The following is a 26,752-nucleotide window of genomic DNA, read 5'->3' as shown; positions in this document are numbered from 1 at the left end:
AAATCACATAACAGTTTGGTGGTGGTACAGGCCTGTAATCCTGCTACTTGGGAGGCTGAAGTGGGAGGATACCTTGAGTCCAAGGGTTCAAGACCAGCCTCGACAACATAGCAAGAATCAGTCTGCACAAAAAATTAAAAAATTAGTCTAGCATGGTGGCCTGCCCCTTTAGCCCTTTCTACTCAGGAGGCTAAGGTGAAAGGATTGCTTGAACCCAGGAGTTTGAGGCTGCAGTAAGCTATGATTGTGCCAGTGTACTCTAGCCTGAGTAGCAGAGCAAGACCCCTGTTTCTTAAAAAAAAAATTCACGTTGCATAAAACTTATTATTTTGAAGTGTACAATTTTTTTTTTTTTGGTAGAGATGGGGTCTTGCCATATTACCCAGGCTGGTCTCAAAGTCCTGCCTTCAAGCAATCTTTCTGCCTCGGCCTCCCAAAGTGCTGTGATTACAGGCATGAGTCATTGTGCCCCGCCCAATTTGGTGGTTTTCAACAATTTTGTGTAATCGTTACCACTATCTAATTTCAGAACATTTTCATCACCCTAAAAAGAATCACTGCACCCATTAAGCAGTCACACTCCCTATTCTCTATCCTCTGGCAATCATTAGTCTACTTTCTGTCTCTATGAATTTGCCTATTCTGGACATTTCATATAAATGGAATCATGTCTGGTTTCTTTCACTTAGTATGATTTTGATATATATTTATCTTGTTACTTTTCTATGATACTTTTTTTGAAGTAGAATTATCCCACAGACCTACCAACTGGTCATTTTCCCTGTCCCCAAGTGTATAATTGGGATTGACAAACTCAGCATTTAAAAGATAGTGCTCATACTGGATACTTGACCTGTTAAATAAGAGGTGTCATAGTGGGAAGGCCAAATGGAAGCCTTGGAAACTACCTCCTGCTCTCCTGGCCAAGATAGTGAACCAAACCCAATAACACCTTCTGGGACAGATGATGGAGAGTAGTGCTACCCTTAAGTATCTTTTTTTTTTTTTTTTTTTTTTTTTTTCCTGAGATGGAGCCTTGTTCTGTTTCCCAGGCTGGGGTGAAATGGTGCAGTCTTGGCTCACTGCAGCCTCTGCCTTCTGGGTTCAAGCGATTCTCCTGCCTCAGCCTCCCAAGTAGCTGGCATTATAGGCGCCCGCCACCACGCCTGGTTAATTTTTGTATGTTTAGTAGAGATGGGGTTTCACCATGTTGACCAGGCTGGTTTTGAACTCCTGACCTCAGGTAATCTGCCCGCCTCGGCTTCCCAAAGTGCTGGGATTACAGACGTGAGCCACTGCACCCGACCTACCCTTAAGTATCTTAAGATGCAGGGTGGTGGTCTCTATCCTATCTATATTTAATTCATTAGTCTGCCCCTGTAAAACTGGCTTGATCAGAGAATGGCTGGACTTCAGTAATTTTAATTTAGCATCCCCAAATGTGGCTGCCATGATGGGTTTGATATCTTTGCTAGAACAGGTTATACTTTGATATTTGGCCATTGATTTGGCAAATGCATTATTTTCTGTTTCAGTCAGAAAAAAGGATTAAAAATTATTTGTATTCATGGGGAACATATCAGTATTCCTTTATAGTTTTGCCTAGGGATATGTAAACACTTCTACTCTTATACTGTTTGTCATAATATAGTCAGAAGATACCTGGACCATCTGGCCATAGAACATCACCATGATATGTTACGTTGACAATATCATGCTAACCAGACAGCATTAGCACACTGGAGGCCTTGGTAAGATGTGTGTGCTCCACAGTGGGTACTGTTACATTCTTTGCCAAACTGGATATACTTGGTTTTAAAATAGGTCCACAAATTCTTTGATACTCTTTCCATCAAGGGATGGAGTCTAATTCCCTTCCCCTTGAGCTAGACCTCACTTTCTATTGTAACAAATAGAATAAAGTGAACATGATAGGGTACAACTTCAGAAATCAGGTCATAAAAGGCACTACAGTTTCCTTTTTGCTTTCTCTCTGTCTCTTGAATTATTCACTCTGCGGAAATCCATCAATATATTGTGAGGACACTCAAGAAGCGTATGGAAAAGGCCATGTGGAGAACTAGTGTTTCCTGACAACAACAGCATGGACTTGCTGGGAATGTGAGTGAGCCGCCATGAAAGCAAATCCTCCAGCCCCAGTCAAACCATCAGATGGCTATTGCCCTTTTAAAACCTAAGAGACCAGAGCCATAGCCACTCAGTTAAGCCACTTCCTTGATTCCTAACCCTCAGAAACTGTATGAAATAATGTTTATTGTTTTAAGCAACTAAATTTTGGGGGTAATTTGTTATGCAATGATAGATATCAATATACATTCCTACAAGCAGAATATGAGAATTCTAGTTGTCTGACCTTCTTTTCAACATCTAGTATTTCCCTATCTTTTTTATTTTAGCCATTCTGGTGAGTGCTAACACCACTGTTATCACATTGTGGTTTAATTTGTTTTTCCCCAGTGACTAATGTATAGAGCATCTTTTGATATACATATGAATATCTATATGGACATATAGAGATGTATATGTGTATTTAATATCTGGATTTATTATTTTGTGAAGTATTTGTTCAAGCTTTTTTGCCCAGTTTTCCATTGGGCTATCTTTTTCTTATTGATTTGTAGGAGTTCTTTATGTATGCTGGATATAAGTCCTTTGTCTTACATGTGTATTATGAATATCTTTTCTCAGTTTATCAACCTTTTCCTCCATGTGTCCTTAGCCCTTTTTGTGCCCTGTAAGAAATCTGGCCTCCTGGGATCCCATCTGGAAAGTGCTTAGTATTCTGCCAGCTTCACAAAGGGAGGGAAAGCAAACCTGGCGAGGCATCCTTTCCATTCCAGCTTGCTCAGTAGCTGGTGATTGGAAGACGCTCTGTGACAGCGTTCAGTCCCTGGGCAGGAAAACTTCCTTTAAGGATTCTTCTTCTTTAACTGGGTCTGCTTTTTTCCTAAAGAAAAAAAAATGAGTAATAAAAAAAATCTCTTTGCAGGCCAGGTGCGTGGCTCACGCGTGTATTCCCAGCACTTTGGGAGGCTGAGGCGGGCAGATCACAAGGTTAGGAGATCGAGACCATCCTGGCTAACATGGTGAAACCCCGTCTCTACTAAAAATACAAAAAATTAGCCAGGCATGGTGGCGGGCGCCTGTGGTCCCAGCTACTTGGGAGGCTGAAGCAGGAGAATGGTGTGAACCCAGGAGGCGGAGCTTGCAGTGAGCAGAGATCCGCGCCTGCACTCCAGCCTGGGAGACAGAGCGAGACTCCATCTCAAAAAAAAAAAAAAAAAAAAAAAAACTCTTTGCCTATTCCAAGTTCATAACGATTTCCCCATAATTTTTTTTTTATCTAAAAGCTTTATTGTTTCACCTTTCCCATTAGATCTGCAATCCATCTGAAATCGATATTTTTGTGTATGGTATGAAGTAATGATTCTAGGTACGTTTTTTTCCTTCTGTGTATAACCAATTGATCCAACACCATTTATTGAAAAGATCATTCCTGGGCCGGGCGCAGTGGCTCATGCCTGTAATCCCAGCACTATGGGAGGTTGAAGCAGGTGGATCACTTGAGGCCAGGAGTTTGAGACCAGTCTGGGCAACATGATGAAACTCTGTCTCTACTAAAAATACAAAAATCAGCTGTGCATGGTAGTGTACGCCTGTAATCCCAGCTACTTGGGAGGCTGAGGCATGAGAATTGCTTGAAGCTGGGAGGCGGAGGTTGCAGTGGGCTGAGATCGTGCCACTGTACTCCAGCCCAGGCGACACAGTGAGACCCTATCTCAAAAAAAAAAAAAAAAAAAGGTCATTCTTTCCTACTGTACCATAAGTGTTACCTTTCTCATAAGGCAGATATTTGTGGATCTGTTTCCACACTCTCTATTCTATTTGTCATTTTTGTATCCTGCACTAGTACCACACTGTGCTAATTTTTATTGTAATTATTCTTGATATTTGGAAGTTTAAGTTTATCAGCTTCTTCTTCAGCACTGCTTGGCTGTCCTTGGTATTTCTATGTGAATTTTAGAATCGGTTTGTCAACTTCTGCTAAGAAAAACCCCTGTTGGGATTTTGATTGGCTTTGCATTAAATCTGTAGATTGAGAGAACTGACAAACTATATGTAGTCTTTCAACTCATGAACATGATATGTTCTTCCATTTATTCAGTTTATTTATTTATTTATTTATTTATTTATTTATTAAATTAGAGTCAGGATCTCACTATGTTGCCCAGGCTGGTCTTGAACTTCTGGCCTCAAGTGATTTTCCCACCACATTCTCCCAAAGTGCTAGGATTACAGGCTTGAGCCACCATGCCTGGCCTATTTAGATCTTTAAAATTATTTTTTTTCTGTAAGTCTGTAGGTTGTCTTGTAGTGGTCTTATATATCTTTTTTTTTCTTTTCTTTCTTTTTTTTTTTTTTTTGAGATGGAGTCTCCCTCTGTCACCCAGTCTGGAGTGCAGTGGCGCAATCTCGGCTCACTGCAAGCTCCGCCTCCTGGGCTCATGCCATTCTCCTGCCCCAGCCTCCCAAGTATCTGAGACTACAGGCGCCCGCCACCATGCCCGGCTAATTTTTTGTATTTTTAGCAGAGGCGGGGTTTCACCATCTTAGCTAGGATGGTCTCGATCTCCTGATCTCATGATCCACCCACCTTGGCTTCCCAAAGTGCTGAGAGATTACAGGTGTGAGCCACCGTGCCTGGCTTTATATGTCTTTTATTAGGTTTTTCCCCCCAAGTATTTGGTGTATTTTTGATGCAATAGTCAATAGTATTACTGTATTTTAAAGGTCTTATTTTTATAAAATAAACAATTTCAATGAAGCCTTGTAGTACTCAACACTTCCAGCTTTAATTTCTTTGCTGTAATAGCTTGCTTATGAATAATTCAGGAAAGAATTTCATGTGTAGTGCTATTTCTTTAATCTTACCCATAATCCTTTTAAAATTCCAGTTGAAGCAGCTACTTTATCATGGTTACACTTAAGTATTTTTAAAATAAAACTTTATTTTCTATCATTTAAAAAATAAATCTTATTTCAACTAAGGAAGTCTTATGCTATAGAGGATATTTCTTCTCTTGTACATTTTTCCTTTAGCGTCCCTTGAAAGACAGTTCCTTTTTTATTTCAGAATTTAACTGAACGTAGCAAATACCCTTAACTGGCACATGAAAGAAAACTTGTATCTTACTTTCTAGAAAATACCTCATGCTCCATAATTTATATTTGTTTTTCAAATCTTAAACAATATTTAATATATATTTTCTAACAGTATTTGCTGACAAAGGAATGCAGTTTTAAAAATATTGCTTTCCAGCTGGCCGTGGTGGCTCACGCCTGTAATCCCAGCACTTTGGGAGGCCGATGCAGGTGGATCACAAGGTCAATAGATCAAAACCATCCTGGCCAACATGGTGACACCCCATCTCTATGAAAACTATAAAAATTAGCTGGGCATGGTGGCACACGCCTGTAGTCCCAGCTACTCAGGAGGCTGACGCAGGAGAATCGCTTAAACCTGGGAGGCGGAGGTTGCAGTGAGCCAAGATTGCGCCACTGCATTCCAGCCTGGCGACAGAGTGAGACTCCGTCTCAAAACAAACAAACAAACAAACAAAACAAACAAAATATTGCTTTCTTTGTACTATTTAATCCACTTTATTACTACAATAAGAAAGAATAAATGTTTTACCAATAATATGTTCCTTTTGTTTTTCATTATTAAGCAGGACATGTAGAAAGAGACTTCTTAGCACTGGATTGAGTATCTTTGGACTTTAAACACTACAGAAAAATTAATAATAAGTTTATCTTCAGATATAATTTTTAGATGGTTTTTAATCATGATAGCTTTATTTTATCATTATTTAATGTAATGGTCAACAAATTATGCCTGCTTGTATAAATAAAGTTTTATTGGAACACAGCCACATTCATTTGATTAATGTAATCAATAACAACGTAATGTAATTGTCTGTGGCTACTTTTATACTACAGTGGTAGAGTTACTTAGTTATAATACAGGCTGTAAAATATTAACTATCTGGCCCTTTACAGAAAATGTTTTGCTGACATCTGATTTAATATATCAGGCCCGGTAAGGATTTAGTTTATTGTTAATAATAAATTTAAATCCATACAGTATTCTAAGTATCCTTTGATAATTTTGAATTTTTTTGCCAACTTATTGTTTGAACCAATTAGATTGTTTTCATCCTGTAATATAGCTCACAGAGAGCTCATATTAGGTATAGAAGAGTCAGCTTTGTTACTTGGTATTTATTTTTGTTTGTAATTTTAATATTATCTTTAACCTATGGGGGTTGTTTTTCATATTCATTTATTTATTTGCAAACAGCCCTTAAGATCATTTATGTGGTAAAGTTTGATTTAGTTGAGAAAAAAATATAAACCATAATTTATAAGTACCCTGAAAGCAAATGAGTGACTGCAGATACTGATGTTCTTCCTTGCACACTGTGGAGCTCCCATTTCTATTCTCAGGATAACTCATATGTGGTAAGCGATACCGAAATACATGACATACAGACCCAGAGAGGGCACCATTGTTAGTCTGTACAATTAACATTGGTAAAGCATAATTCTTACATTTTAAGATTAAAAACAATTATAAAGTAAGAGTTTTAATTTTTCTTTTTGTACTTCACTGGAAAGTCTTATGCATTCCACTCTGGAGACCACTGTCTTAATACATACTGTTTGTGTAAATTCTTTCCAAATTCTGAATGTAGGCATAATCCCTGAATATAAATAAAAGGTTGTAGTATCATAATAATTGAGCTTTAAGTTCAGCAAATACTTTGTGTGGATAGTACTGCCAGCAGGTGCAATTAGAGAATCTGTGGGCTAAGCAAAGCCTTACTCAGATGCTTTATCTGTTTTTATCCTGTGTGGACAGTCATCTCTCTTCCAATAAAATTTTGTATCTGCAGCTAATTAAATCAAGAATTTAACCTTAGGATGGAGGATAGAGGACTATGTCTTCCTGCCAATATGTAACCCACCAGAACCACTCCAGTGAGGAGGGCTACCACCTTAGAGGCCTCAATAGGTAGGGATTTACTTTAGGGAGTTGACAGATGCTTAAGTATGGAGTCATACAGTCTGGGCTCAAATTCTGGGCTTCTCTTATTATAAGCTGTGTATTCCTAGGCAAGTTCACTTAACCACTTTGTGTCTCAGTTTCCTCTTATGTTAAATAGGGAAAATGGCATCTAACTTTTATGGTTGCTATGAAAAATTAGTTAATCCATATTAAGTGTTTGGCATACTATCTAGCACATATGAAAAGCTCAATGAATGTTAATTTTTAGTTAACTTTCTGGCGGTTCAGATTTGGTCAGTTCACAATTCACTGAGAACATTTATTTTTGAATAGACTCATATTAACCTTTATTTATCTTTGAGCAGACTCATATTAAGTTCTTGTAAAACTACAATGCCAATTTTTAAGTCTACCTCAGGAAGTAGAACTGTCACGTATACTGGACTCCCTGTGTTGTTAATGACCTGTACATTTTCTACCTCTGGATGGCACCATGGAACACAAACATCCTAATCATGAAGGTTATATTGAACATAGGGTCTGAATTAGGGACATTCATTAGGTGAATCCAGTATTATGTGTATAATGCCAAAGTGGCTAAAGTGAATATTTATTACCCTTTCCTGTGTTTAAGGAATTTCTTTACCTAAAATGCCAGCTATTTACTTGTAACCTTTTTCGCAGTTTGCCCTAGGCTCTTTTGGTCTTAGCCACTCACCATGGACTTTGACTCTGAAGAGCTGTGATGCAAAGAAGCAGGGTGCAGTGATGGTGGTGCAGGTAGCAAATTGAGTTCCTGGGGCAGCAGTGCCAGTTATATTACAGTGGCTAGAGATAGTGGAGGTCGGCAGTGGAAGCAGAGGCATCCTGATCAGATTAGTTCTGCTACCTAGTTTTAGGCATTGTTCTTGGCATCAATCCCTGGTTTTTCACTTCTCCTTGTAAGTCTGAGTTACTCTTTTGATAAGTTCTTTTTCTCCTCAAACTAGCCAAAATCAGTTGGGTTGCTAAATTTGCAATCTAAGTTGTTTTTGCAAATACGAACCCTGTGGATATAGCAGCTACAATAGCCTGACGCATTTGTCTTGCAATACAGATAGAAAGGTCATGGGAAAGCAAATGAAGTATTTAAACTTTCTTGGCTTCTTCTCCCCTTGAGCGTGTTAAGATCACCCTATTCCCAGGGCCTAGATTTGTGCCTGAAATAAAGTAAGTGCTTAGTAAACCTTTTGTGGAATGAAAGAATGATGGGTACTGCCAATATGTATCTGTTACTCTGCTTTTTCTCAGCTTTCATGGTTGACTGATCTCCCTAAGGAAGGACATATTTTTTCTTTAGATATGTTATCCTGCGTAACAGTCCTTTTTTTTTTTTTTTTTTTTGAGACAGAGTCTCACTTTGTCGCCCAGGCTGGCGTGCAGTGGTGCAATCTTGGCTCAGTGCAACCTCTGCCACTCAGGTTCATGTGATTCTCCTGCTTCAGCCTCCTGAGTAGCTGGGACTACAGGTGTGCACCACCACACCCAGTTAATTTTTTGTATTTTTAGTGGAGATGAAGTTTTCACCATGTTGGCCAGGCTGGTCTCGAACTCCTGACCTCAGATGATGACCCACCTCGGCCTCCCAAAGTGCTGGGATTACAGATGTGAGCCACAACCCTCGGCTGCTATTCTGTTTTTTAAACTCACTTGGCGTATCTTTATTCTGTGGATTTTGTAGTTTAGCCTGGGGATGTGTGTGTGTGTGCGTGTGTGCACGCATGTGCATCTATAGAGCCCCAGAATGCTGACAAGAATCCCTTCCTGGTGTCACAAGGCAGTCTAACATCTTTCCTGGGATTCTGGAAGGCATCTCTTAAGTCTTCCTCAAGGGGCTTGTTGATGGAGTAAAGAAAAGACCATACACCCACAGAAAATTTCATACATTCATACACAAATATAGAACTGTATTTAAATCTTCTATCTGCCACCTAACAACTTTATGATTCTTGTTACATTTTCTTTTCTTTTTTTTTTCTTTTTCCTCGAGACAGACTCTCACTCACTCTGTAGCCCAGGCTGGAGTGCATTGGAGCAATCTCGGCTCACTGCAGCTTCCGCCTACCAGGTTCAAGCAATTCTCCTGCCTCAGCCTCCCAAGTAGCTGGGATTACAGTTGCGTGCCACAACACCCAGGATGGGGTTTCACCCTGTTGGCCAGGTTGGTCTCGAACTCCTGATCTCAAGTGATCTGCTTGCCTCAGCCTCCCAAAGTGCTGGGATTACAGGCATGCATCCGGCTGATGATTCTTGTTAAATTTTCTACAGATGTCCTGCTTTGTTTTTCCTATGATGGTATGCTAAGATTGGGAAAGGCAGGAAATACAGGTCCTTTTTTTACTTCTTTCTTTTTTATGTTAAAGCAGGTGAACTTCTGCTCCAGATTTGTGTGTTAAGGAACTGTGGGAACTGGCAGTTAGCACCCCACATTCTGATTCCATGAAGTCATTTGCTTGCATTTACTGAGCCCCTTGCTGTATGCTATGAGATAATGGCATTCTGAGGCTGGAGGTGCCAGGATTTTGAGAGATTGGAATGGCTTGTTGCCCAGTTTATTATTGCCTCTCTCCTGGTGGAGTGGCTGAAGCTGGTGCCAAAGGTAGTACACCTGGAATCCCTGTCTTTTTGTCTCTAGAACACAGTGCTTTAGACTTGGGCTTATAAATCAGAGCTGGGACTTTGAGAAGATTTGTGAGCAAGTTCATCAAGATATTGGGGTCATCTGGCCTAGTCTTCTTGAGTTTCACATGTAGAAACAAGCCTAGAGAACAGTAACTTGTTCAAGGTGGCACAGGCATGAGTAGCGTGGGTCTCTGAAGATACTTCCCAAGCCAAATTGAAGTCCCTAAAAAGGCTAAGCCCTATCAGAGGCTTACTGTAACACAAAGCTAGAAGGGTTGAGGAGGGCGAGGGAAGGGTCAACACCTTACCTCTGATCGCTTTGCTTTACTCCTGCATTTTTCGTTCAGAGTGGACCCCGTTCTGCAATCGCTGGTCTGAAATTCAACCCCGGTCCCAAATTGCATGTCTCGGGCCACAGGTTACCAAGTTTACAGACAACAATCTTGTGCCTCTCTGGACATGTGACTGGTCTATTAATAGATCTGAAGTTCTGGGAGAGCCTCAGCTCTTCCCCCACCTTTCTACTTCCAGCAGCCTGCTTGCCGGTAATTTCTTCAGTGCCCAGACAACTGGACAGAGAATGGAAACAGGGCAATCTGCCCATCCCCTTTTAGGAGGTAATGCAGGCCCAGGTGTATATGAGTAGCCTCTCGCCTCATGGGTGTCTGTGCTGCATCAGGTCAAGTGGAAATGCTTAGCATTTAGGAGGAAATAATTCTGTTTTGCCCTGGATGGGATTGAAAAAAACCCAAACGTGTATTTGACCTTCACTATATGTAAGGCACTGTACTAGGCACTTTGCATGTGTTTACCACAATCTTCCCTGAACCTTGTGAGATAGATATTCTCATTTTACGGAGGAGATGACTAAAACTCAGGAAGATTGACTTAGTAACCTAACGTTACACAGCTGGCAAGACTAAAATCCAGGCCTTCTGACTTTGTCCTTCAAAAATGACAGCTTCCCTGTTTATAACTTTCTATAGTAAAATTGGGCTAGGATAATTTAACCATGCTATCTTTGGGGACACTTGTATTATTGAATTATCTCATATAGCTCAGGAAAATGGGGGCAAACATGAAGGGAGGGGAATAAGGCCTATCAGGCTGTGGGCAACAAAGGGAGCTCAGTGGGTCATGTAGCAGGATAGTACCTACTATATAGGTCCATGTGACCTTAGTGAACCCAAGTCAGATAGTGGCTGTCCTGCAGGTTAATAAACCATATTTCTTAGCTTAGAATATAAGGCATTCAGAATTAGGGTTCCTGCTTCATCCCATTTTATCTCTTCTTACTTCCTATCATACAAACTGTTTTTCATTCTATTGTTTGCCAGATCTGCTGTCATCTTCCATGCATGGGCATTTGTAGGCTCTATTAAGGTTCTAGTAAAAAAGTAACTGTTGCTACCTTAGGGCCGAGCAGACAGTTTTGAATCTCCATTTACTCCAGAATCATTTTAGGCTGGAGCTCTGTCATTCATTCATGTATTCAATCATTCTTTTAACATATAGGACACTGCCTCTCTGCCAGGTACTGTACTAGGCCCTGGTAATCAGAATAATGAACAAGATAGATGTGGTTCCTGCTCTCCTAGAGCTTGCAGTGTAGTAGGGAAGGCAAAAATGAACAAAATAATCATAATGAAGTCTGATGAATGTCATGAAGTGCAAATAAGGGATGTGATGAGAGGGTGCATATATCAGAGGAACTTAATATTGTTTAGGGTGTTAGGAAAGACCTGACATTACCTGAGGAGGTGACATTTAAGTTGGATCTGAAAATTGAGAGAAAATAAGTAAGGGTTAAGAAAGGTAATGCTAGGCAGCTGGAAGAGTATGTAAAGGCTTACAGGCCAGGCAATAAGGATAAAGCCATGTCCATGTCACTTCATTTATTCAGCAATCATTTACAACTGCTGGGTTATATCATGCAGTGTGCTAGGTTCTGGGAACATAAAAAACAATAAGACATGGTCCCTACCTGCCCTGGATAAACTCAGTAAGGAGTAGTGATGTCACTCCTTGGTAACCAGGGTGCTAAGTTCACCCTAGATCTTGGACTCAGTTTTTTGGGTCCCATGTGATAGGACTTAACACCTTTAGAAAAACTGCCTGCCCTTGAGTGTTTGGTCCATCTGTCAAGCCGAGAGGACATGGACCTCAGATGAAAACTTGCAGTGTTTGTTCTTATCCCTGGCTTCACACTTAGCAGATCCATGATAAATGGGGATCTGCTATAGACTGAATGTTTGTATCCCTCTAAATTTCATACATTAAAATCCTAACCCCTAATGTGATGGTATTAGGAGGTTGTAGGGTAAATGGACCTGAGAGCAATAACAAGCATTCCCTTAGAATGACCCTGTATGGCAGACACACCTGAATGTGTGTTCCAAGCTAGGGAATCTGGGAGTGGCCAATCCAGAGATTTCGTTCCTTGACTATAAGTAATATCTGAGCCCTAGCCTATCCTGTGGAACACGGGCCATACAGGGGATTGAGGCCCTGGGTTTGAGTTGAATGAAGGCTGCCAGGTGAGGCCATTAAGAGGAGGGTGTTAAGTGAAAATGCTATGTAAATTGCATGCTGTTTGCAAGCGGTTGCGATTTTCCTGCCCAGCCTGTTGCTCCTGGGCTGTGTGGTTTTCCTGTCCAGCCTGCTGCGACTGGACTGTATGTAAGGCAGATATCTTGTTCAGCCCACCACTACTGGACCGTATCTGTACATAAGGCAGTTCTCTTGTCCAGCCCACCACCATTGGACTCTCTCCCCTGTATGTAATTCCCTAATAAAACCCTGTGTCTTGTTTGCTGGCTCTAGGTCTCTTCTTTGGCCTCTTAAACCTGCTGCCTTCCCTATGGAAGTTAACAGGGATTTGGTACAACAGACATAGGGCCTTTGGTGGGTGATTAGGTCATTAGGACAGAGCCCTCTTGAATGGAATTAGTGCCCTTAGAAAAGAGACCCCAGAGGGCTGGGCGCGGTGGCTCACGCCTGTAATCCCAGCACTTTGGGAGGCTGAGGCGGGCGGATCACGAGGTCAGGAGATCGAGACCATCGGGGTTAACCCATGAAACCCCGTCTCTATTAAAATTACAAAAAATTAGCCGGGTGTGGTGGCGGGCACCTGTAGTCCCAGCTACTCGGGATGCTGAGGCAGGAGAATGGCATGAATCCAGGAGGCAGAGCTTGCAGTAAGCCGAGATCGCTCCACTGCATTCCAGCCTGGGCAAGAGTGCAAGAGACCCCAGAGATCTCTCTTGCCCCTTCTGCAGTGGGAGGACACAGAAAGGAGACAGCCATCTATGAACCAGTAAGCGGGCCCTCGCCAGACACTGAATCTGCTGGCACCTTGGTCTTGGACTTCCTAGCCTCTAGAATTGTGAAAAATGAGTTTGTTGTTTAAGCCGCCCTGTCTATGGTATTTTTATCATAGCAGCTTGAATGGACTAAGACAGGCTCCTCTACAGAGTTGAGGTTATTGGGGTCCAGAGATTGGCTTTTGTCCCCAGTAGAAAACATAGAAGGAGCTTTTTGGCTGAGGTGAAGTTGCCTCTGTTTTCAGAGCTTTGTGTCCTTGGTGTCTCATATTTATTACAATTGATCGTGTGTTCTCATACCCATCCATTGTCTTGAGTACATCTAAGGTGGTATTTTAGCTCTGTTTTTCTGGATTCTGTTACTGCTTATAGACAAAAGTCTTAGTGGCTGGCTATCTTGGACTGTAAATTGCCTAAGTCCTGGGTGTGTTGTTCACATAGGCTGTATTGTGAATGGGACGTTTCCCCAATTGTGCAACAATGCAACATTGTGGCCCTGGTTAAAGGGAAGGGAAGTTAAGTTATTGAAACATGGACTGTGTGCCTCAGGCTATGTGATTTGTATTCTTTACTTCATTTAATACTCCCTGTAATGCTCTGAAATAAGTACTTTTATTCTAATTTACAAATAAGGAGACTAAAGTTTAGTGAACTAAGTAAACTAGTAAGTAGTGGTTTGGGGTTAGAATTTAGGTCCAACTCTAAAGTCCATGTTTCCCTCTCTCATCCAGCTGTTTCCCAATGTAGTTACAGACTTCAGATCTTGCATGTCATCTTGTTTCCATGGCCTCTTTGGCCTTGTCTACCTTGACTTATTTGTCTTGCCTCCCTGTGTCAGTAATCTAAGGATTCTCAACATGGCTGAGGCTCAGGAGTATATCCTGTTTGGTAGATAACCTAGAGTCTCTCTCTCTTTTTTTTTTTCCCCTGTCTACAATGTATTTTTGTGTCTAATGTGAGGCAACATTATAACTATAATTGGAGTCATTTTTAAAGAGTAAGTTAGCTCTAAATTTGTTGGGCTGCTTTTCTTAATCCAGTTCCCACAGCATTCTCAGGAAGACGGAAGATGGGGATGGCTCACTAGAAATGAGTTTGAATGAAAAAGGCATTGGGGCTTGGCTTGAGTGGTGGAAAGAGCTTCCCTCAGCCTTTCTAAATTGCATGGCTACTGAAGTTGGTTGGATCTTTGTAAGTTAGTACTTAATGTCCCTTTTCCAGGGACCTAAGATTCTCTTTCCTCTCTTTCCCATAGAAGCCCTGCCTCATCATCTGGAGATTCTAGAGCTACTGACATTAGAGTGGAGAGACTTTTTTCTTTTTTTTTTTTTTTTTGAGACGGAGTCTCGCTCTGTCGCCCAGGCTGGAGTGCAGTGGCGTGATCTCGGCTCACTGCAAGCTCTGCCTCCCGGGTTCACGCCATTCTCCTGCCTCAGCCTCTCTGAGTAGCTGGGACTACAGGCGCCCGCCACCACGCCCGGCTAATTTTTTGTATTTTTAGTAGAGACGGGGTTTCACCGTGGTCTCGATCTCCTGACCTCATGATCCGCCCGCCTCGGCCTCCCAAAGTGCTGGGATTACAAGCGTGAGCCACCGCGCCCGGCCTGGAGAGACTTTTTTCTTTCACAGAGTTGTCAGGGTTGTGTACGGGGTGGGAGAGGGGTCTGTGTGTAAGGCAGAATCCAGGGAATAGTGGAAGAGGAAGTGTAATATGTATTTGTGTCTTCAATAGCTTTTCAGCACTCTTTTTTTTTTCCTCCTCTTTTCTTCTTCTGGAGACTTTGCAGTCTCATTTGAGAAGTGGGGTCCTAAATAAAATAAGGCTGGTACACTCACCCATCCTATGTTCCAACTCTGCTTCCTTTTCCTGAAGGCTGACAGGCTTTTTCATATCTTGGGTCTTTGTACCTTCTGTTCCCTCTGTCAGGAATATCCTTCCCATGTTCTTTACTCCATGTATACCTACTCATCCTTGAAGGCCCAGTTTGATCTCTTCTCTCTGGAGGTTGTCATGCCCACTTTGTGCCTCCATAGCACTTTGTACAGGCCTTTTATATAGTCTTATTCACTTAGCTGTCTGCTTCACTCTCCACATCTTGAACCTCTTAAGAGCAAGAGGCTGAGTTAGTTTCACCTCTCTTTAGCAAGCACAGGGTATGAGGGAGACTAGAGTCTCAAAAATTGTAGAATTGAACAATTCAATTCATTACATCAGTACCTTGGGACACTGATGCCCAAATCAAAAGTAAATGATTGTGTACAACTATCTTGTGTACTTCCATAAACTAAATAAGTTTCTCTTCCATACTTCACTGTTTTGTGTATCTCCCAGGCCCATAGCCCTTCAAACATGCATTGCAGTAGCTGACTTTGAGAGAGAACATAGCACAGATGTTATCTTTGCCTGCTTTGCCCTTCACCTCACAGTGCTCTTCTAAGTCCCTGGGCTTGACCCAAGGAATGAGTAGGGAGGAAATGCCAGAAATGAGCCACCCTTGGCATCCTAACTCCTTGGTTTGCAGGTTTGGCCCTGTGGGGCAGTGCAAGGTGAACAAATGGAAAAGAACCTGTTCCCTGTAACAGCAGCTGAAAGGGATCTCTACAGATTATTACTGTCATCTTTTCGCAGCTGCAGTTGCAGCATTGAGACACTCCCCTCATTGCATTCTGCATCTAAGACAAAATCAATTCATCTTTTAAATTGGCTCTCTTGGCTTGTCCTGAGATTTCTCATAGGGCTGAGAGCCTGAAACAAGTCATCTTACCCTTGTTTTTCTACCATTGTAAGGCCAAAGACTGTGAGACTGTGTACCCTTAGCCCTTCATTTTATACATGGGGAAACTGAGGCCCACCATGGGCATAGGACTAGTTCAAGGTTGGGTGACTAGTGTCAGGTGAGGCTAGACACTGGTCTTCCAACTCCCTGCAAGGTGCTCTCTTCATTATACCCTGCTGTCTCTGATACCAGTTTCTTTTTTATGTTTGTAATGCCTGTAGATTGTGAAGTTGGTGAGGCTGAAGTAACCAGGAAACCTGGTTTCTTTTCCTTCTGTCACCTTCCTAGTTTCTGGACATCAGGGCACAGGAGACATTCTGGGAAGACTTAGTGAAGGCGTAAATAAAAAACAAAGTTGGCCCAGGAAAACTGCATGGTCTAAGCCAGAAGAAGACTAATGAAAGCAGATCCCTCCCAGTTTCACTGGACATCTTTGGTTTTGATGATGATTCATTCCTGTGGTTCGATTTTCCCAGTGTTAAATGCAACCTTGGCTGGAGCGTGGAAGAAGTATGGATTGTAACCATGGTATTTTACCTGGTGAAAACCAGGTCTGTAATTAAATGTCTGTGAAAATACCACACCTGGGCTAACTGAGGATGTCTTTGAGTCTTCAGATGCCCCCCTTATTCCCTAGCAGCAATCATAAGACAGAGATTGTGTGCATCACTGAAAACTACATTATACATAGGTAACATTTATTGAATGCTTACTATATTTTCTGGAACTTTTTAAGGTATTTACAATTCTTTTAATCGTCACAATCATCCATGAGTAGTTACTATAATTCTTTTAACTTTTCAAATGGACTTTATTGAGATATAATTTACATATAATATACTAATTGTAAGTGCTCAGTTTGAATTCTGACAAATGTAGTATATGCCTGTGTAACCTCTCCCCTACAATCAAGATATAGAACATTTTCTTTTTTTTTTATATAGAACATTTTCATCAGTAGGTACTTTTGTTATCCTCATTCTACAAAGAGGAAAACTGAAGGACAGAGAAGTTAAGTGACTTGTGCAGGACCCCATGGTAATAGAACCAGCATTTGAATCCATGCTGTGTGACTCCAGAGTCCATATTCTTCTGTGCTGTACTACCTTTCATCTCTCAATTTGTGGTCAAGCCATTGCCTCTCTTGTCCTGGTGGACAAGTGCATTAAGGACTGAGATGACATAGACTTACAATCTAAGCACTAAAGAGGGGTGTTGGGGAGCAAGAGGCCCAGAGATAGGCAGTGGGGAGGAATGAGATAGCTATCTCAGTACCCCTACAGTTCCAGGACCCAAAGAATGCAGAACAACGTGCCTTTTGCCCAGCCTTTGCTTCTCCAGGCCTGCAAAGAATAGGGTAGACTAGGGAGTCTTATAATAAGGTTACCAGTATGATATAGTATCTGAAAAAAGGACGGCTCCTAGGCTCACATAACTGGAATAGAAATATAGAAAATGAGAAGGGATGATAGTCTCATATGTTCTGAGAGTGATCTTAGTAGTGGCTGCAACCCATTCTGGACTTGGCACTATAGAGGCAACATAGACAGTCTAGAGATGGAGAGTGGCCTTGAAATCCAATCCTTTGAGGAGAGGTTGAAGGAGCCAAGATTGGATGCCCTGAAGAGAAAATGTAATCATTGGCTTCATATCCTTGAAAGGCTGTTCTTTGGCAGAGAAAACCAACTTGTTTTTCTTTGTGGCTTCAGAAGGGGTAATTAGAACCCAATGGGTGGGATGGTGTAGAGTATTTTGGAAAAATTAAAGTACAGTGAATATGACATATCTCATATCTCATTAGCTTGGAGTACAAATAAGATCAGATCTTTTTTCAATATTAAAATTAATCTCTGCAGCCGGGTGCAGTGGACCACGTCTGTCATCCCATCACTTTGGGAGGCTGAGACAGGCGGATCACTTGAGTCCAGGAGTTGGAGACCAGCCTGGGTGACATGGAAAAACCCCATCTCTATAAAAATTAGCTGGGTGTGATGGCATGCATCTGTAGTCCTAGCTGCTTGGAAGGCTGAGGTGGGAGGACCACCTGAGCCCAGGAGGCAGAGGTTGCAGTGACCCGAGATGACACCACTGCACTCCATCCTGGGCAACAGAGCGAGACTCCATCTCAATAATAATAATAATAAAATCTCTGGAATGAGTATGAAATTATCTGGAAATTTAATATGTTTCCCTTGGGGCCATTCTTCTTCCCTGTTTCTCTTTATGAAGTATTCAAAAACTCTAAGGGCTTATTCAATCCAAAGGGGTCAGGCTTAGTTCCAAGTAGAGAACTAAAGAATTTTACTGGCCTGCTAGCGGGCCCCATTTTTAGCTTCTGTTGGTGTTGCACAGTATGGCTTTTAAAAATGGATCTTTCACAGAATGTGGTTTCCGTATTTACTGTAACCACAAGAACCTGATTCTCCATAAGTCACAGTGGTTCATTGAGGGAGGATGATGGAAAGTCCTTCAATGTCACTCTTGGTCCTAGGGTTCACTCTGCTTGAGCTCTCAAGGTGAATGCTCAAGTTTATATGTATATAAGCTCATCCAGTGGAGGAGGAAACCCCCACAGTTTCCCACTTGGCTAAGTCTAGAAGTGTTTCTAGCTTCCACCACATTCTAGCTCCAGAACCTTCTCTCATGATCATTTTGGTTATAATATAGAGATTGGGACATCCCTTCAGCATGAGCTCTTACTGTTGGCTGTTAGTGTCCCTCCCTACCTTTAACTTCACCTAGGATCTTGAGTCTATTAGAGAAATTCTTTTTTTTTTTTTTTTTTTTTTTTTTTTTTGAGATGGAGTCTTGCTTTGTCGCCCAGGCTGCAATGTAGTGGGGCGATCTCGGCTCACTGCAACCTCCGCCTCCTGGGTTCAAACGATTCTCTTGCTTCAGCCTCCCGAGTAGCTGGGATTGCAGGTGCCCACCACCACACCCAGCTAATTTATTTTTGTATTTTTAGTAGAGATAGGGTTTTGCCATGTTGGTCAGGCTGGTCTCGAATTCCTGACCTCAAGTGATCCACCTGCCTTGGCTTCCCAAAGTGCTGGGATTACAGGCATGAGCCACTGCGCCTGGCCTGTTAGAGAAATTCTAATAGCATTGAACTTCAGAAGTAAGGGGAGTCAAAGTTTCAGTCTCTCCCTAGGAGAGCTTTAGACCCTATGCATATTTGTTTTCATTTTCTTCAGCTTTGCATACCAAGGGGTGTTGAGAACAGTCTTTGCCAAGTCACAAAATATCCTGTCGTATCCTTTTCCCCAAGAGCAATGTGTGCTCATTTGCTTTATGTTTTATCATTAAAACAGGGCTCCTCAAGAGTGAGGTTCTGTCCCAGAATGATTTAGTGTTTCTAAACATTAAAAGGGACTGACAGGAGGGACTGACAGTTTTAAAATGACAGTTTAAGGCCGGGCACGTGGTTCACACCTGTAATCCCAGCACTTTGGGAGGCTGAGGTGGGCACATCACCTGAGGTCAGGAGTTTGAGACCAGCCTGGCCAACATGGAGAAGCCCTGTCTCTACTAAAAATATAAAAATGAGCCTGGTGTGGTGGCGCATACCTGTAATCCCAACTACTCAGAAGGCCGAGGCAGGAGAATCGCTTGAACCCGGGAGGCAGAAGTTGCAGTGAGCCGAGGTAGCACCACTGCGCTCCAGCCTGGGTGACAGAGCAAGACTGTCCCAAAAAAAGACAGTTTAAGACCATCATCCAGAATGAGCAGGGTTAACATTAGAAGATGTGAGAAGGGGCAAGAGGCCATGCAGTCTCAACCAGTATCTTGAAACCCCTTTCTCCTAGGAGGGACTCTTACTAATTTTCTCCACTACTGCCATACTAGCTTCAGCAAGGTACTGTTCTCCCTTTATGTTTGGCCCCAAGTTGGGCAAAGAACTTTTCTGTATTACATATAACTGAGCCCTACATAAAATATTTAGACAAGAATTTTCTAAAAACTAAGGGATAGCAATAGAATTGAGACTAGATATACTAGCTTATAAAATGCTGCTTGATCTCTGGGGCTATCAGAGGATATACACTTAGGCAGTGCCATCATGATTATCTGGTTATGATGGAAAAGAGAGGTGTGACTTCTAAAGATCCTTCGGGCTCTGAGATTCTGTGATTCTTCTAGGCTTTTCCAAACTGAAAATTCTAGAACTGACTTTGTTCTGTGATTCTTGCGAATCTTACAGGTCCAACAGTGGGGTCAGGAAAGTAGTGACTGTGACATAGTTGAGGTTACCACTGATCTCATTTCTGCATTTCTCCCAACCACTGCATTCCATTTAGGCCAGAGAGATACAGATGTAAAACACAGCCTTTTAAATGCCTGTTTTACCACAATTAAAAAAATACAGTTTTATTATTTGTCCACAATGTTAGTCTATCCTTTCTCATTTGACCCTCCCAATACCTTATGATATAGGCAAGAAAGTGCTTATTAAGTCATTTTAGAGATGAAGAAATTGAGATTCAGAGAAGTTAAATAATTTACCTGTCCAGATTACACACTAGATCAGCTGGTATCCTCAGTGCTTTTAATAAATATTTGTTAAATAAATGAATGAATCAGAACATAGAACTAGGAACAAGGAAGATTCTTTGTTTCCTTGGCCAGTATTGTTCTTTCCCTATTCTTCTGAGCTGCCTGGGGGCTTTCTCTGAGCACCTTTTGGGTTGGCTGTTTTTGGTTGACCTTCTCTTTGGGATTCCCTTGTTCTGTAGCTGAAGCTGTGTGCACTCGTTAGAGATCATCATCCCAGTTGTGTTCCCTAAGGAGTGGGAAGGGAAAAAACACTCCACCCACTGTAATTCTTTTTTTATTACTTGTTTTCTGGGATCTTCATATCATTGCTGACAAGAGTGACTCATAGACTTCACTATGTGATTTTCTTGGTTAAGAGACCTTTTTCCTTAACTCCAGAAGACATTAATTAGTAGTTTTGTATGGTTAAAGCACAGCTATTTAGCAGCTTTACCCAGAACACAGCAGTTCTGTCTTCTAGTGAGCCCAGAGTTACCAATTTGGTTTGGCCAAAACTCTGAGTGCCTAGCTCTGTTAGGTGCTACAGGGGAAGCCATTGGTGTGAGGGGAGGGGAGGGGCTCACTCAAGGTCCAGTTGGGGAGATAAGACACATATATAAATGGGAAAATAGTTTGAGGCAGTTTAAATAAAATGCAAAATCAAATTGTATACATGTAAATATTTAAATGTGGGGAATAGATCATAAGGGGCTGAGAAGGTATAGCAGAAAGAGTGTATGCTTTAGAACTGTAGGCCATTGGCAAGTTAACATAATTCTCTGAACTACTTTTTCCTTTTCTGTAAAATGGGGATAACAACAGCAGACTCACAGGGTTGTGAAGAATAATGAGGTGATGTGTGTAAAGCACCAACATAATGGCTGATGCATCATGGTAGGCATTGGACTATTGGGAAGCAGCATACCCCCATGCACTAACTGCCTCCCCTATGTCCCTTTCAAGGAGCCATCCTGGAGGACCTAAACTGGAAAGGTTGGTTAGCATTTGGAGAAAGAGAAAAGGGGGGATGGCAAGCCATGAATGAAGGAACAGGTCCCACAGAGAATGTCAATCTTGGGGAAGTGGAGGATACATGGAAGAAGCAGTGGAGTAAAATTAAAGAAACAGAGAAGTTTGGACTTTATTTAAAAGAGATGTTTTTATAGGAAGTGTTTTTATGCCATATGCACATATTTATATTTATAGAAAGGCCTTTCTTGTACTCTTCGGTGTAGTGTAGTAGCTAAGAGCTTGGACTCTAGAGCCAGACTGCCTGTCTCTATATGCCACCACTTAGTTTACTTCTCTGTGCCTCAGTTTCTTGAGCTGAGAAATGGAGATGTTGATAATGATACCTCATAGGGTTGTTGTGAGGATGAATGAGATAACAAATATAAAGTGCTTAGAATAGTACCTGACACAGAATGCTACATACATGTAAGGTGCTATAATTTTTATTGTTATTATTTAAATGAAATAAAACTTTTACAAAAGAGTACATGCCTCTACTGATGAACGCTGATAATTAAACAAAACAAAAATGATCCACTGACTGAGGGATTGATATCTACAGTTCGAAGACTTCTGCTGTAGGTAATGAAGATCCATGAAAGTGGTAAGCAAGGTGAGGCCTGCATAAAGTGATATTAAACAAAACAGATCTGACTGGGAGGTGCAGGATGAATTAGAGGGAGGAGAGTTGGCAATGGGCTCTTGAGATAGGGTGTGTCCATGTTAAATCACCTAGCAGTACAAAACATTTGTTACATTTGAAAGTAATTCTTGGTAGGGTTAAGCAGTAGATGTGTAGGACTTGGGCAGCCTTGTCAAATAACTTGAGTTCTGGTGAAAGGAATGCAGCAGTGTTGTAGCAAACAGTATTGTCATAGAAGAAGCCTATATATATATGTGTGTGTGTGTGTGTGTGTGTGTGTGTGTGTGTATACATATATATGTATATATATGTATATATATACGTATATATATGTGTATATATATGTGTGTGTATATATATATGTGTGTGTGTATATATATATATATAGAGAGAGAGAGAGAGAGAGAGTGTCTCAGTGTCACTGTGTTGCCCAGGCTAGAGTGCAATGGTATGATCATGGCTCACTGCAGTCTCGACCTCCTGGGCTAAAGCAATCCTCCCACCTCAGCCTCCTGAGTACCTGGGACTACAGGTATGAACCATCACACCCAGCTAATTTTTTATTTTTGTAGAGAGAGGGTCTTATATTGTTGTACAGACTGGTCCTGAACTCCTGGAGTCAAGCAGCCCTCCTGCCTCTGCCTCCCAGAGTTCTGGGATTATAGTCAGGAGCCACCAAGCCCTGTGAATACATATTTTTGAGTGTATAAAATGATCAAAAACAGGCTTTAATTACATCTCAATTAAAAAATGTTCAAATACAAATAGAGTGATCACTGATGACTGTAAAAGGCAGGAAGATCTCATTAGAGGAGGCAGTACTTGGATTGGGTTTGAAGGTAGGGTAGAATTTGATCATAGGTGAGCACTGCATGGAGGTAAGAATGGATATGGTATGTGATCAAGTTAGTAGCCAAACCAGGACTTCAACCTGGTCTGTCTACTCCAGTGAGCTGTGCTGAGAAGCACTAATGGCCATGTAATATCTAGACCACTTATAGCAGGCAGTCTCACTATGCGTAGCCTCCATTTCCTGGGCAGAGTGGTCTGAGGTGCCTGGATGACACATTTTCAGCTTCCTTGTAGACTTCTAAGTCCCATAAGGGCCAGGCTGATCTGGCATTTGGGGTAGTGTTGAGGGTGGGAAAGAACCATAGACAGTTGCCCTCTTCCATTTGGATGTGCCTCAGGAGAGTTCCTGAGAACCTAACCTATCCTTCTTTGTAGTGCTGCCTGTGCTGTGGGCCTAGAGTGGGCCTAGCTGGAACATGGGTTTGGTGATGGACCGGTAGGGTGGCAGGGACTACTGGATTTTGGATTTCCTCTCAATGAACTGTGGTTTCGTATGGATGGTTTGCTTTGCTCTCTGTTTATACAGCATTAAAGGACTTTTATCTTTATCTTTGGCCAGCTGAAGGTTAAAACCTCCAAAGGTTGCATTTGAACTGGATCATTTCTCGTTTTGGCTGGCTTTAAGTCTCATGTCTTAAGGCCATTTGTGGTACCAGCAGACCTCTTTATGAGGTAATGTGTTCCTGGTTGCTTTGGGGGCTAGTATGCAAGGCAGGAAGTAAGTGTTTGAGAGCAAGATAGAGAAACCTCTTGTAGAGTCTTAAGCTAATGCTTAGAGCTTTTTGAGTGCAGAGTAGTTAGGTCCTTTACAGAGTTAGATGGACTTTGCCTGGAACAGACTCCCTAGAAGGATGTTATCATTGCTAAAGCAACCAGGGTTATATCATTTCTTTTACCCCAAGGCAACTCTTCTGCTAGGAGCCTAGGACCCTCTATTCTGCTTTTAGAGACCTTGCCAGCTGTGTCTGTGCATGCTCAGCCTTCTGTCATCTGGATGTTTGTATTTCCTAAGGCCAAGCTCTGAGGGCATCTTCTTTGGGAAGCCTTTCCCTGACTCCTAAGAAAGAATTAGTCAACTTGCTTCCACAGAACCTGCTATATCCTGTGATTGTAGATATTTCCTAGTAGAAAATGGGGACTACTCACATGATAAGATTGCCACATGCTGTCTAAATATTACATGGCCATTTAAGGAGTGCTTTTCTGCATCGTTAACTGGAATAGAGAAACTGGGTTGAAGTCCTGGTTTGGCTGGTAACTTGATCACACACCATACCTATTCTTACCTCCGTGCAATGCCTCTTGATTACCTGTCTTCTTCGCCAGACAATAAAGACTGTAAGCTGGTAAACTTTTTTTTTCTTCTGGTAAAGCTATTGTGCTTTAATAAAAAAAGATTATTGCTCAATATAGGTTTCTCCAAGAGAGCCACAGGCCAATTCACAGTTAAAAAAAAACATCTTCTAGGTCGGGTGCAGTGGCTCACTCCTGTAACCCCAGCACGTTGGGAGGCCGAGGTGGGAGGATCACTTGAGCCCAGGAGTTTGAGCCTAGCCTGGGCAACAGGAGAGACTCTGTCTCTGCAAAAGACAAAAACCAACCAAATAAAAAATTATCCTAGAATAGATGGAAAATCATACTAAGGAACAAAGACAACTTTCCTTTCATTTTTCCTTTGCATATCTTACACAGTCATATAACTATGACTTAAAGAAAACAAATTACCATGTATATACACAGATTCACATAAGTGACAGAAGCAAATGTATTAGTCAAAGGATATCTTCATCTATATTGAAGTACAAGCTAGAAAGTAAACTTCTTGAAGGCAGAGATTTTTTTTTAAAGTTGTGTGGCTCTACCACCTAACATAGGTTATGTACAGAATAGACATCAATAATGAATGAACAGATGAATTAACTAATGAGTTAATGATGGATTTTTAGCACATTTTCTCTCTTTTTTAGGAACTTAAGACCTCAACTGAGTTGTTTAGAGGAAGGGGCCTTAGGCTGGGGCCAAATTCTATGTCTTCTGTGAAGACTTGAGATAATGAGAAATGTTTCCCTTTTACAGGGTGTTTCCCCTGGCTTTTCTTTTCAGCATTCTTCTCAATTCTTTAATTGCCATTTAAAGATTTGTATGCTGTGGATGAGCTGTTGGAGGGGAATGTTTCCCTGAGGACATGTCTTCTCATGGCAGCCAAGGTTTTGTGCCTGATTAACTCACTGATTGAATCACTGGCCTCTGGAGGCACCAAGGGAGGGAGCATGAGTATATTTAAGCAGCCAGAACTCTCTGTGCCTGTGTAGTGGGAGTGGAGCGGGGAGTGGGATGGGAGTGATGGTAAGATGAAAAGAGAATGGTCAGAGAAATCTACAGTTTTTAACTCTTCATCAATACTATGTTTTGGATTTTCCTCTTGTGACAGAGTAGTCTAGTAGAAAGAGCACAATTTAAGTAAGAGACTTTCTTCTGTCACCAACTCACTGTGCCACCTAGGACAAATCACTACCGCTGTGTGGGCCTCATTTGTCAAGTGGGATTAGGAATCTCTGCTCTGCCTGACTCCTTGAATTGTAGTGAACATCGGTGAGATGTTGGATGAGAGAGCTCTGCATAGTAGAGGTGATGGTACCCTAATCAGAGCAAGAGTGTAGTGACTGTGGTCACCATCCCCTCATTTCTTGCTAGGGTTTTCCTATCTCTGGAGGAATCAGCTACTATAACCTAGTCCTCAATGCTCAATTTCGTCTTTCTGTTCTTTCCTGTCTTTATCTAGTGACTCCTCATTATATAATATGGGTGACCCAGTTGTCCCAGCAAGGCCCTCCATATTCTCTGACTTCCCTCTATCACAGTAATCACCAGGCTCTTACCATTGCTTGTCTGGAGGTAGCTATTAGGAGTATAGGCTTTGGAGTCAAGCTGACTGGGTTTGAATCCTTACTTTTACAACTCACTGGCTATGTGCTCTTGAGCAGGTTACTTATCTCTCTGTGCCTTAGTTTCCTATTTGTAAAATGAAGAGAATAATGGCAACTGCCTTACTGGCAGATATTGTGAGAATTTAAATAAGGCAGTATATATGGAGAGTGTAGACTAGTGCCTAGCATATGGTAAGCATTCAAAAATGTTGTGTAGGCTGGGCGTGGTAGCTCATGCCTGTAATCCCAGCACTTTGGGAGGCTGAGGCGGGTGGATCACCTGCGGTCAAGAGTTTGAGATCAGCCTGGCCAACATGGTGAAACACCATCTTTGCTAAAAATACAAAAAAAAAAAAAAAAGAAGAAGAAAAGATAATTAGCTGGGCATGGTGGTGCATGCCTATAATTCCAGCTACTCGGGAGGCTGAGGCAGGAGAATTGCTTGAACCCATGAGGCAGTGGTTGCAGTGAGCCGAGATTGTACCACTGCACTCCAGCCTGGGCGACACAGCAAGACTCTGTCTCAAAAAAAATAATGTTGTGTATTATTATAATAATCATTGTTGCTTAACTTCTTCCCTGATTGAAACTCTGTTAGGCCAGGGACCATGTCTATTTTATTATTATATCTATAGTCCTTAGCACAGGCGTATTAGCCATTCTTGCATTGTTATAAAGAAATACCTGAGGCTGGGTAATTTATAAAGAAAAGAGGTTTAATTGGCTCACAGTTATGCAGGCTTTACAGGAAGCATGGTGCTGGCAACTGCTTAGCTTCTAGGGAAGCCTCAGAAAGCTTACAATCATGGTGAAAGGCAAAGACGGAGCAGACACTTAACATGGCAAAAGCAGGAGCAAGATAGAGAGTGGGTGGGGAGAGATGCCATACACTCTAAACCAGATCTTGTGAGAACTATCACGAAGACAGCATCAAG

At 41.7% G+C, this 26,752-nt stretch overlaps 1 protein-coding gene and 1 non-coding gene across 9 annotated transcripts in view; both read left to right on the top strand.

Annotated features, from left to right (window-relative positions):
- The window catches only part of STIM1 (stromal interaction molecule 1), a 230,750-nt gene that overhangs the window by 65,765 nt on the left and 138,233 nt on the right, over nucleotides 1-26,752 (top strand). The gene's annotated exons all lie outside the window — the stretch shown is intronic.
- Nucleotides 2,767-2,903, top strand: LOC116477556 (small nucleolar RNA SNORA7). Its single transcript, XR_004250522.1, has one exon. It is a non-coding gene; the product is annotated as a small nucleolar RNA SNORA7 (small nucleolar RNA).

Source organism: Hylobates moloch, unplaced genomic scaffold (genome assembly GCF_009828535.3).
Source record: "Hylobates moloch isolate HMO894 unplaced genomic scaffold, HMol_V3 SCAFFOLD_11, whole genome shotgun sequence".
Lineage (NCBI taxonomy): Eukaryota > Metazoa > Chordata > Mammalia > Primates > Hylobatidae > Hylobates > Hylobates moloch.
Note: the sequence above shows the minus strand (reverse complement) of the source record. Positions and strands in the feature narration are given on the sequence as shown.